This window comes from Orycteropus afer, unplaced genomic scaffold (assembly GCF_000298275.1).
Source record: "Orycteropus afer afer isolate SDZICR_OR568_19922 unplaced genomic scaffold, OryAfe1.0 scaffold00211, whole genome shotgun sequence".
In the NCBI taxonomy this organism is placed as follows: Eukaryota; Metazoa; Chordata; class Mammalia; order Tubulidentata; family Orycteropodidae; genus Orycteropus; species Orycteropus afer.
This window is the reverse complement of record NW_006921798.1, coordinates 354,429-367,230: the sequence shown is the minus strand read 5'-3', so window position 1 is coordinate 367,230 and position 12,802 is coordinate 354,429. Positions and strand designations below refer to the sequence as shown.

The 12,802-nt window shown below is 36.0% G+C and overlaps 1 protein-coding gene across 1 annotated transcript in view; it reads right to left on the bottom strand.

Moving 5' to 3' along the window:
* Window positions 1–12,802, bottom strand: part of DKK2 (dickkopf WNT signaling pathway inhibitor 2) — a 143,692-nt gene that overhangs the window by 130,198 nt on the left and 692 nt on the right. The gene's annotated exons all lie outside the window — the stretch shown is intronic.

The following is a 12,802-nucleotide window of genomic DNA, read 5'->3' as shown; positions in this document are numbered from 1 at the left end:
AGAGTGTTTGACAAAATGTAGTTCTTCTGCTCCAGCCCACGTGGCTTCACATTCCATAACCTGACTTTACAGTTGGATATTTCTCTGGATGTTATACATTCTGAACTCTGTAATCTAAAATATGCCCAAAATATGGCCCTCAAATTTTCTTTCAGAGCTTTAAAAACACTGATTTCTATGAAGAGTCCCATCTCAGTTACTGCTGATATTCTTCATGTCTTTCCAAGATGTTTCACCATGTTTACGCTAGACCACATCCCATACATGATAGGAAAAAAAAGTCACAGGGCTCTTATTTGATGCCATAGACAAGGTATTCATTCTAGAGGCAGGAAAGATAATTAATTGTTTGTATCCAGAGAGAATGGAAAATAACCAAATTTTAACTAGAAACATAGTATATTGAATTTTTTCAATAAAAAAAAAAACCCTGAGCATGCTAGCAAAGAAAAGGAATAAACACCTCCATTTTCAATTTCTCAGCCTCTTAAAAGATGAGTAATCCATCAAATTGGAAACTGAATTTATGATTCTAGACTCCAAAAATCTGATGGGATTAACTCATTTGGGTTGATTCTCACTGTCAAGCCAAATCTGTTCTTCATAAATTAAGAATGAAAAGGCCTTAAAGTGTGGTTTGTTTGTTTGTTTTTTCCTAAAACCAACTACAATGATATTAACACAGATTAGCAATATTTTTTACTTTGCAAAGAGGTAGGAAAAGAAATTACCATTCTGACTACTGTTTTACTGAGGAGAAACTAAAATCTTAAAGACGTTGGATTATTTCTTCAAGGTCCAGCTCATTTTAAAAAGGCCATCCAAGTCTTCTGAATCTGTCTATATCCAGTGCGATTTCAGTTTCATCTGTTGTCCCATATAGAAACTGTAACCATGTTGAAAAGCATGTTTTAAGAATAAAGTATAATGGTACACATGAATACACCCAGTGAAAATAACACTAATGTGGAATAACAGGTTCAGATTAAGCATATCTGAGCCTTCAAAATGTCAAACGTACCAGAGCTATTGCTCACTTGCATCTGGGAAGTGGAGACAGTAGAAGAAGTTAAGCATTACCCCCCAGGTCAAACACACATAGACCAGAGGCTAACATGTGGTTGCAGAGGTGACAATGGGAGAGATCTGGGATGTGGATGCTTGTTCCCTGTTTCTGCACTCTACCACCCCTCCCTGTGCTGATTCCGAGACAGTGTCTTCCAGAAGCACTGCTGATATTCAAGCAAGAGCAGTAGTCTACTAGATCAAGGGTTTTCAAATCATAAATTTTTATCAATCTATTCAATGAGTCATGACAAGCATTTAAAAATGAAGAAGAGGAAGAAGATGAGCACTAGAATAAAATAATACAGGATGAAACAGAAGGAAATGATTAAAAAGTGTCATCATTAAAGTATTTTTCAAATGTTGACTTCAGGAGTATGTGTGGGTGTGCTTGTGTGTATGTGCACTGGATCATAATGTAAAATACATTTAATTCTGTAAGTCTCCAACAGAAAAATTTTAACACCATTGGCTTCTATCCTAGACAATACATTGCTGGACAAAGGTCAAGCAATCTGTGTTCTTCAGAGAGTTGTCATCATGACCCCATGTGTGTCAGAGTAGAACTGTTTTTATGTCTAGGTTTTCAATGGTTGATTCTTCAGAAGTAGATTGCCTGGCCTTTCTTCTGAGACATTTCTTCATGTGCTCCAATCTCCAACCTTTCAGTTAGCAGTCACTCCTGTTAACCATTTGCACTGCCCACGTTTTTAGACATTCTCCATAGTCCACCATTATTTTCCTCACTTCTCTCCTATGCTCCTGCTGTTCCAGTGATTACTCTTCATAGCCAGCCTTCTTGCTAACTATGCCAAAAAGCATCATGACTGAAAAAAGTGAGCAAGTTGAAGCCACTTACTTTCATTATTTTTGTTTAAATACTACTAACACAGTTGTCATCATGACATTGTCCTCTTTGATAATACATTTTGATAGACATAAAATTAGAGCTGAAAAAGAGCTAAAGAGCTCTACATATAATTTATCTTTCACCAGCTTTCTAATCAACTCAAGACAATTGAAATTAATTCTTCTACAGAGTTTTGTTATTACAGATTTAACAGAAATCATTGCTTTTCATTATTTGAAAGACTTGTTTGAAGAGTCAGATGATCTACATTCCAGCAAAAATTCCTCACTCACAGGCCCTATCTGTAGTACATTGAGCAGATCATGAAACATCTCCTAGTCTGATTCCCTCAAGCGTAAAATAAGCAAGTTAAACTCTGATTTCCAATGTGTTTTCCGGCACTAACTCTGTCTTATTTTAGTCTGTTGTACAAGTTCATGTAGCTTTTAGATGATAAAAGTCTTTCCTTGTCCTTTCTATAAAGCTCTGCACCTTGAATTGTAATGGTTAAGCACACTAAAAAATATTTTCTTACTCAGTTATTAAATATTAAAGCATTTTTAGGTGTTTATCAGGTTGAAAGAAAATGTTATGGAGACTTATCACACTGAAAATTAACAAATGCTCATTTTTAAAAATAACAAATGGTAAAAAAAAAAAAATTTTTTAGTATATAGTCTAAGTGATTAAAATGAAATATATTAGTGTTTAAAAAAGGTATGTACATCTTATAATTATATAACATTTTCTGAACATAAACCATAAATACTTGCACATTCTAATCAGGCATGAATCTCTTTAACAATAGGCTCATCATACAAAAAAAAAAAAAAGAAGGATACTTAAATCCCAAGCATTCAAATCAGTGGGATTAAAGAAAGAAAGAGCGAGCACCTGTCCTGAGAGAAACCTGTACAGCTTTCTTTCATCACCTTTGAGTGATAAAACAGATCAGAGTATGGGAAGAAGTCTGGATAATCAGAGTTGATTCTTGTGGCTTGCCTTAGTCTCACCAGAGGCATTTTTACTAAGCTTTTTTGTCAGCTCTGAGAAATCTTAAAGACATGAGTGCCTGACTTCTGGGAATTTTAGGTTAAGACTCAAACGGTTCAAATTTTTATATGAAGAAGAATTTTATCTCTGGCACGACTTCCAAAACAGTTGAGTAGGCAATGGGACTCGGGAGTTTAGGAGCTCTGGTAGCATAGTGCCTAAGGCACTTGACTGCTAACCAGCAGGCTAGCGGTTCAAACCCACCAGCCACTCCTCGGAAGGAAGGTTGGGCAATCCTACTTCCGTAGTGATACTGCCTCGGAAACCCAAGGAGGGGTCGCTATGAGTTGGGGCCGACTCGATGGCAAATAACAACAACAACAGAGGTAGGTATCTGCATGTGTGAGGAATGAATCCAAAGAGCTAAATAATAACAGTAAAGGAGAAAAAGTGAAGCAGAAAAAAAAAGGCTGAAGAAATGCCCATGTTTATGAGTACATGATTGAAAAGGAATCACTGAATGAAATAAAGAAGCAAACAGTGAAATTAGGTATAAGGGACAGATAACAGACTGCAGAGTTAAGAAGGTGATAACTGGGGTGGGGGAAAAGAAAACTGCATTTCAAGATGCAAATTAGCACAATGCCTGCTGAGGCTAATTTCAAAAGTTTAAAATCAAGTAATGTTAAAATGAGAAAGTAAAGACTGTTACTTGAATGTGAGCTGTCATTTCCGTTTGTTTTAAATGAGACTTTTAAAACTCTGCCCTCAGTTTTGGATAGTTTTTGAGACCATTAATGGATAGAAGCACTTATTGGCAAATAGCTTATTTTCACTATGAATCATAAGGGGAAAAAAACTCAACAAAAAAGAAGTATAGGGAATGGGATTGAGATAATGATAGTCCAATTTGTGTGTCTTCCTGGAAGATACAGCTATAGCCACTGATACTCGAGAGGCTTGTCATCCTTCCAAATTCCCAGTACAATAGGTGGGCCCCAGGAACTGTGCATAAAATGTCAAGAATCTCGCCTTTGCAGCGGCTATCTTACTTTGGAGACTATCAAGTTAATGCTGTTGGCAGCAGATGCTAATATGTTGTTCAATTATTTTGGTAACTGTGGTTAAATAACTAATACTGCCTTAGCTGTTAACAGCTCCATTTATTGTGGTCATATTTTTAATGTCTGGGGTATTCTTGCCTCTATGTTCTTTTCCATAATTTTACTAATTACTCAATTATGTGTTATTTTACTTTCTTCCTACAAGAAAATAGAGATTCACCATGCCTCTTAATGATAGCATTCAATAGAGGAAAGGTGACAACTACAAGCTCTATAGGCATAACAAACTACCCAAAAACATTGTTCTATATCCTACTTTGGTGAGTAGTGACTGAGATCTTAAGAGCTTGTGAGTTTTTAAGATGCAACAATTAGTCTCTCCTTATCTAGAGCAAAGAAGATTGAAGAAAACCAGAGATTCATGGAAACAATTAATCCAAGGGACTAATGGATCACATGAACCCTGACCTACACAACCCTGAGACCAGAAGAATTAGATGGTGCCCTGCTACCACTGTTGACTATTCTGAAAGGAATCACAGGACTTCCTAGTCCTGGATAAAGTGGCAGAAATATGTGGAACAAAACTCAAAAGCATAAAAAAATAAAAAGACTAGCCTTACTAGTCTGATAGAAACTGGTGAAACCCCTGAGCTTGTGGTCCCTACTCACCCTTTAGACTGGGAATTGAACTCACTCCTGTGGCTTCCAGCCAGACAACAGACAGGTATACTAAGTGAACATTTATGTCACGTAGGTACACACCTTAGAACAATTAGTGCATGGAGATCAGAAGGATAGTATCTGCACAGAGAGATAGCTCAGTAGGCAGGACTGCATAGGAAAGAAGGTCACAGGGAAAAGATAGCCACAGGGAGGAAGTGGGAAGAGAGCTGTTACCTTATGGGGATTGAAATCAGTGTCATGAAACAAAATATGTATGAACTGTTTTATGGAAAATGAATTTCCTCTGTAAATGTTCATGCAAATTACAATTTAAAAAATATATAAAAGGAAAAGAAAGGTGATGACATATGTGTGTGTGTACTACTGATACAATTATCATCATGATAGTTGTCATCTTGGTCTTGATGTATTTGACTTCATTTGTTTCCATCATGTAAATCATATGTTTTAGTTTAATTAGTTTAGTCAACCCTGCTTACCTTAATGGAGAATATTAAGCAGTCATATCCTATTCAGTGCACAAGCATTTGACCTTACTTATTTCTCTAATGGTAGTAGGATAACTACCATTAGAGAGCACAATAACTAATAATTGAATAGCATGTTGCTCTTCCAAAGGTTTGAATATATGCCATTTCACATGACTCGCACTACTACCCAATCAGATGACTATTGTTGTGGTTGTCCCATTTTGCAGATGAGAAAAACAAAAGATCAGAGAAATTAAGTGACTTTTCCAAAGACATTAAGCTAGTTAGCGGTGATTCTGAATTTGAAAACTGTTAGGAAACCACAGTACTATAGAGATTACTAAAAATATAGATCATATGATTCAATGAAATATATTCTAGAGGGGGTTGAAGGTAAGGACAAAACAAAAGCAATTGCAAGCTCTAAACTGAGACAATTTCCCCTTGTGATCACAATGTGAGGGATGGCAACCAAATCGACCTGACACCATTGCAAAGAGGCCAGCAAGAAGATCTGTCTCACTACTGTCAGTGAGCACAGGGAGGTACTCAGATGTAGTGAGATGGACTTTGGGGAGTGTGTGGTCTCTGCACACAGGGAGGTACTCAGATGTAGTGAGATGGACTTTGGGGAGTGTGTGGTCTCTGCAATAGAGAAAACAGGGCTTGTCACAGCAACATCTCTGTTTACTAAGGGCATAATTTAATAGGAAAGAGTAGAACAAAGAGAGGGGTGTGTATGTGTGTTTGCATGTGTGTGTGTGTATGTTTCGATGACAGTGAAGTACCTATGGCAGGGAGGTAAGTAGAGGCAGGAATGAAAATAATACACGGTCATGGTGCCTGCCTTTGCATTCATGAGTAGCATTTGGCAGCAACTGAGGGTTTGAATTTTGTTCAAACAAAGTCTTAATAAAACTAGGATTGTACCCATGCTATTGGAAAATATAAGAGGGGAAATAAGAGAAAGGTCCAAGCTCCTTCTTAAATCCAGAATAACCTTAGCATATCACACCAGTAGTTAAGTAGGTAAGCTCTAACATGAGATTGCTTAGGTTTGGATTTTATTTTCTCTACTTATTGCTGTGTGGCTTGTGCAAATTGCCTAACCTCTCTGTGTCTCAGAGAAACGAATGTTTCATCATTTATACAATAAGAATGATAAAAGAATCTGATTCAAGGGATTCCAAGAAGATGACAAGATTTAATTCAGATGAAACACCTGAAGAAATGTCTGACACAGTAAATAATCTATAACATTCACTCTAACAATTGTCATAACTACTTGTGAGCCAGGTTAGGGAAGTAAGATCACTTACTTCTTCCAGTCCCAAAAAGAAACAGCATAGGCATTCCATGTGATAACCCATAATCTGAAAAACTAACATCTCTTAGAATATATTTGGACAAATCCACCACTTTCCCTGATTGTGATGCCTTGTTTTGTCATTTATATACTTATTCACTCATAGATTTTATTTGTATTTTGCTTTTGACAGGGTGGAAACAGTTAAAATGTTTTATGATTATGAAGTATTTAAATTTGAAGTACTGTATCTACCAAATCATGTTCATACAACAACTAATTAAAATAGGCATTGTATTCAAATGTAAATCTAATGCATACTTGTCCCTTTTATTTGGCTATGGAGCAGAGATAAGTAAGACTTTAAAAATTTTTCTCTACTTTTGTAATATAACTGATTTTATTTCTGCATTTATTTGGAGCACATAGATCAATCTAAATTGATATTAAAATATCACACATACAATCTGCCAAACAGGTTTAGTGTTTGTAGAATAAGTGTTAGAATAATAATTCTGTTTTTGTTGTTGTTGTTATTATGTGCCATCAAGTCAGACCTGACTCATAGCGACTATGGAAGTAGATTGCCCCATCTTCCTTCCAAAGAGTGGCTGGTGGGTTTGAACTGCCAGCCTTCTGGTTAGCAGTCAAGTGCCTTAGGCACTATACTACCAGAGCTCTTAATTCTGTTTTTAGCCATATATAAATTAATTATTTCAGTTAAAATTCAACAATTTAAATTTTATATTAAAATACTTCTGCCTTTAAGCTTTCTCTGGTTCAATTTACCATTACAAAGAAAAGGATTTATGGGATGAGTTTTCTTGAAGGATATGTGATTAAAAATTGGTGTTATTTGTGACCTTCTCACTACTGGTTTTAACCCAAAGAAGCAGGTAGTAACGCAAAGTTGCTCACTTTGGGAGAAACTCACTGGGAAGTCACTATTTAAAACAGTTGGATGGTGCTTTGTCTTCCTGTGAACAGTTATTCATATCACAAAAACCCCCTCTATTTCATGTCATATCAATTAACCTCTTTGAGAAAATGATTTTTATTTGTCTGAACAAAACCAACAATTGCTATATATCTATATACCTATATATATAAGTATATAGATAATCACTGTAGTTCCCAGCAAGAGTGAAAAGTGGAGGAAGAGAAAATTCTCATTTGTTTACTTTTAATAGTAATATTAATATTTATTATGTATTCCATATGTAATCTTTTTCTGTATAAACTTGAAAAGGTAATGCTACATAACAAAAAAAAATTAAACAATCTATTAATTAGTTTTATTTTTGGTTCTTGCTCCAGATTTTTAAAAATGATTCAATAATAAGCTCAGGCGAGAACAAATATCTCCTAAATCCTTTCAAAAATCAGATAAATTACTCGGAGCATGCTAACTCCTTTTTATAGATAAGTACAAGTAAATAGAGATATAATGAAGTTAAATGACTCTCAAGGACAGTCAAGAAGTCGCAGACAGAAATAAGACTGTAATTCATGTTCGATGTTACGTCCCTACCAATAAATGAGCAGCCATAAAAGACTGAAATCTAAAATGGTAAATATATAAAGTATTATAAATGGCCTCTAAAATGTAGTGGATCATTTAAATGTCTGTTGAAAATGATTGTGTAGGGAAAAGAAGAGGGAGTGCAAATATTCTCCTAAAACGGTTTCCTCTCTACTAAATTGTTCCCTCTACTTTAAGAACTATAAGGGTTGAAACATCCCTGGGAGAAAGAAAGGGAGCAAAAGTTTGTATAGGAAAGGAATATTAAAAGAGACTGTGGCAGGGTCAGAGTCACAGCTGGACTGAGTTTAAGTAACCTTGTCCTCTTGCTCTCTGGAGTTAAGCACAAAAATGAAATGATGGATGCTCAAAGCTAGATTATCATTAAAATACTTGCTATTCACAAGGTAACTTTCTGCTTGTATCAACTGTTTGATTCTCAGGAAAGGAAAAGAAACCTTAATATGAATTGTTATAAATTCTTTTGGAACATTTAATTTTAAACACAATTTGTTTTCTCAATTATATTTAGCATGTCAGTTGATGACCAGACAAGATAGCATATATTTACTCTGGGTCAAGGAAAGACAGGCTAGGGTTAAAAAAAAAAAAAAAAGTTAATTTCAGAAAGCAAATAGATCACCTGCAGTAAAGAGATTATATGGTTTGTTTCAACAGGCACTTTCATGGGTGTTTGTGTGTCCAAGTAGATACAGAAATTTTATTAAAGAAAATGCAATATGTAAATATCAATTCTCTCTGACTCCTTCAAGCGTCTGTTTCCATGTATTTTAAGTATTCTTCTATCATAATATAACTTTATCCAAGCCACTGACCTTCAAGAGTGTAAGTTATATTAGAAAATCATGAAATCTGAATTCACATTAAACCAGTTTTAGCTTCTTTTTAGAAGCATATGCCTGGAAGATTATCTACATTTAAAATATAATTGCTCACTTTTTAAATAGTTCAAAATGCTACAATATTTCCTCCAAATTAAATTCATCTTCTTGTCTCAGGAAGACAAATAGATGATAAAGAGTAAAAGAAACAACTAAAACTCAAAAAGATTTTTCATTCACATAAAATAATGAGCAATCCACACTAAGCTGATTTTTTTAATTGTTTACATTTTTGTTTGTTTTCAAAATCATCCACAAAAGTCAATATCTCAAACGTTAAAGGTGACATAAGCATACATAATCAAAATATATTTATCCACAAAGATACTGAAGATTTTTAAAAATTATTTTGAGTTAACACTATTTGAGTGGTTGCCTTAGAAATTGAAAAATATATCTATAGAGGTTGTCTTAGAAATTGAAAAATATATCTATAGAGGTTAGCAACAGGACTGCAACTTAGTTTATCCTGAATATGTATACGTACATACACGGTCTTTTGAAACTCATTAACAATAGCTGCAAAGGGAAGGTCAAATGAAAAGATCAATGTGAATGATTGAAGCAGAATTATTTTTGCTATTTCTGTGTCGATGATCTGAATATTACCCCATCTCAATTGTGTATGTCAGTTTTCATCGTAGCCCATAGCTATGTGTTTGAAAGCATACCTAAGAATGAGAATTGTTAACACCTCTGGAGAACAGTGTTTTTTTTTTTTTTTTTTTTTTTTTCCTGGGCCCTCTAAATCATATCTAACATTTAAGGGCATATTTCAATAAAATATTTAGCAATAATCCACTGTGGCTATAGAACAAATAGAATTTCTATAAATTAGAATGTTTCTGTTTCCCTTTCTATGAATTCAGGTTAGGATAAACAAAGAATGTCTTGGCTTTCTGTGTAGTCACATTTTTGTTTTTGTTGATTGAGAAATTATTAAATTAATTAAATCATTTTCTCTGCTATGGCAATAAAAAATTTTTTTAGATTGATTCTTTCTCCTTAAATTAAATCAGAAAAAAATCAAATAGATAATTATTTAATTTCCAGTTAAAGATACAGAATCCCTAGGGCTAAGTTTCTAATCTGTATACTTGAAGTTGTACCCTCCCAGCTTTTTGTTCCCATACTTTCAAAAGACATATACTTCACCATTATCAATCTAGAGTGAAGGGTATGAGGGAGACAAGTCAAACTTAGTAGGCTTCAGGATGACATTACAGAATTAGCTAGTTTGACCAGTTAGCCCTTTACTTCCTACCTTCTCAATCAATCATATTTTTCTCTGATGGTAGAGAAAAAATCAGCTCAGCTACATTTCAGTTCTAGAATTTTTCTCCATAAAAGGAAATGGCATTTTCCTTTCTGAATGGAACTCCATATGATATTAAATAACCTTTGGATTTTCATTCCATTATTCAAAATAAGAATACTAAGAATTTTGATGACCACAACCCCATGGAATAAAGAAGATAAAAAGATGTATGGACATGAAAAGAATTCCTCTTCCTACTTCAAAGAAGAGAATTTTTTCTATGTGTTTCTTCATAACAGTATACATTTCGGATCACCCACTAAACAAAAGAGAAGTCAGAATATGCCAAAAAAAAAAAAAAAATTATCCTATTACCAACTCTCTTCCAGCTATCCAACTCAACATTACATTTTACCAGTTATCACCTGTTAACAATTGTCTTACAAGCCCAACATCAGATTTTCAGGATCTGGTATGTATTATAGGAGGGAACCCTGGTGGGGATCAGCTGCTAACCGAAGGTCAGCCATTAGAACCCACCAGCTTCTCTGGAGGAGAAAGATGTGGCAGTGTGCTTCTATAAACATTACAGCCTTGCAAACCCTATGGGGCAATTCTACTGTGTCCTACAGTCGTAACAGGGTTGCTGTGAGTCAAATTGACTCAATGGCAATGGATTTTGGGGGGTATTACAGTTAAGTAAATATAGTGAAGTATATTTCCACAGAACTGCTAAGTTACGGAGGTATATTACAATCAGAAGCTCAACTTATTTGTAGAATAAATAAATAAATTCTCAATGTAAAGAAATCTAAGTAAAGCTGCAAAACTCCTTAAGAACCATAATTCAGTACACATTTGGAGGGATAGTAAACTAAACATACACGTTTGATACATTTGTATATGCAGATATGTTACTAAAACATAACAGATAAGTTAAGTTCTAGGGTGCATTCCTCAATCTATTCCATGGAACGCTGTGACCAGAGTGCTCACATGATGGATAATTACTGAGAGACATCAGGCATTGGCACCCAACGGTGTGGCAGAAACAGAAAGTGCTTTATAGAAACTCAGAGAGTATACATGAATTGAAACCTTATGGAACACAGTTTTATTCTGACACACATGAGACTGCCATGTGTCAATTCCAACCCCACAGCAACTGATACTGATGGAATCGAAAGGACCCGTCCTTTTGTTCATGGCAGATCTAAACAAGTCCTCTTAAACAACAGATACCTTGGAATATAAAGCTAAGTGAAGTTTATAGCATTAAAGATGCTCATTATTTGGATAGAGAATATGTTTCCCTCTAATTTTTATGCCTATCTCATAATGGACTTCAAAACGAATAATAAGTCCCTTCCTATGGAAAATTACAGTGTGTTCCCAAGGAGAGATGAAGAAAGATAAGAGTGGAACATGATCACTTAAGTGTATTTATCACTAAGCAGATTTGTTAGTATATGCTAAGGACATGTAGGTAGGTAGGTACATAGAGCACCTTATTTTTTTTGAGACTTAAAAAAAAAAAAAAAAACCATGTAATTGTGACTTTATATGCCTTTGAGAGACTAGCTGAAATGTTTGACATTTCAAAGCCTAGGAAGCATTCTCAAACTATGAAACTAACAAAACTATCCCCGTGAGAGGGCAGTAGGGGGCCAAGTACAGATGTGAGTCTGCTGCTCACTGTCCATCCAGTACTGGTTGATGCTGCCAGCCTTCAACTCGCCGCCTGTGCTGGAGGCAGGAATGAAGGTTCAGAGGACAGAGAGGAAGCGCTGAGCCCTGCGGCAGCAGGCTCCGCTGAGCAAACAAGGAAACCTGAGGTCTGTGGAAAAATGGGCCGCCACCTGGGCTTGACATTTGTTCCATGCCAGGCGCGTGTTTGGTAAACTGGTTTTCGGTTTTGGCTTCCCACAACCAAAGCGGAAGGGGGAGCTGCAGAGGTTCCTGGTGCCCACAGGCCTCATATTCTGGCTGCTGCAAGCTGGCCACAGCGAGTGCCAAGCGTGCGCTGCGCGCAGTGTCTTTGTATAACTGTTTGCATGTGTCTGGCTGTCACTCTATCTATCTGTGTGACAGAGAGACAGAGAGGCCCAGGGAAAGTTCCCATTTGCAGAAACGCCTCCCAAATCCGCCTTGTTGAGTTGCTGGCGCCCCTGTTGCTGCCATCTAGGACGATGTCATTGTCACCTCATCATTTTGTTTCCTTGATGATTGATTTACAATTCTACATGAGTGAGATATGCACATCTACTAGAGTTGTTTTTGCCTGTGACCTTATTTCTTTGACGGGAGAAAGTGGTTGGGGAGGAAAGGAGAACTCAAATAAGGGGAAATTACCCACCCCCCCAACTGTAAAATGTAATGATTAGGAGTCCAAAACTTGTTAAGATCCCTCTCTGCCACTTACACAAGCTTTGTGCCTTGGGCAAGACATTTTATCTCTGTGTTCCTCAGTTTCTTCCTTTGCAAAACGGGAAATTAACCCGCCTAGCTCAAACAGTAAGGAGTTCTGGTGGTGCGGTACCTAGTGCATTTGACTACTAACCAGAAAGTTGGTGGTTCAAACCCACTAGCTGTTCCCCGGAAGGAAGATGGAGCGGTCTACTTCTGTAAAGATTTACAGCCTAGGAAACCCAAAGAAGGTCACTATGAGTCCGATGGCAGTGAGGT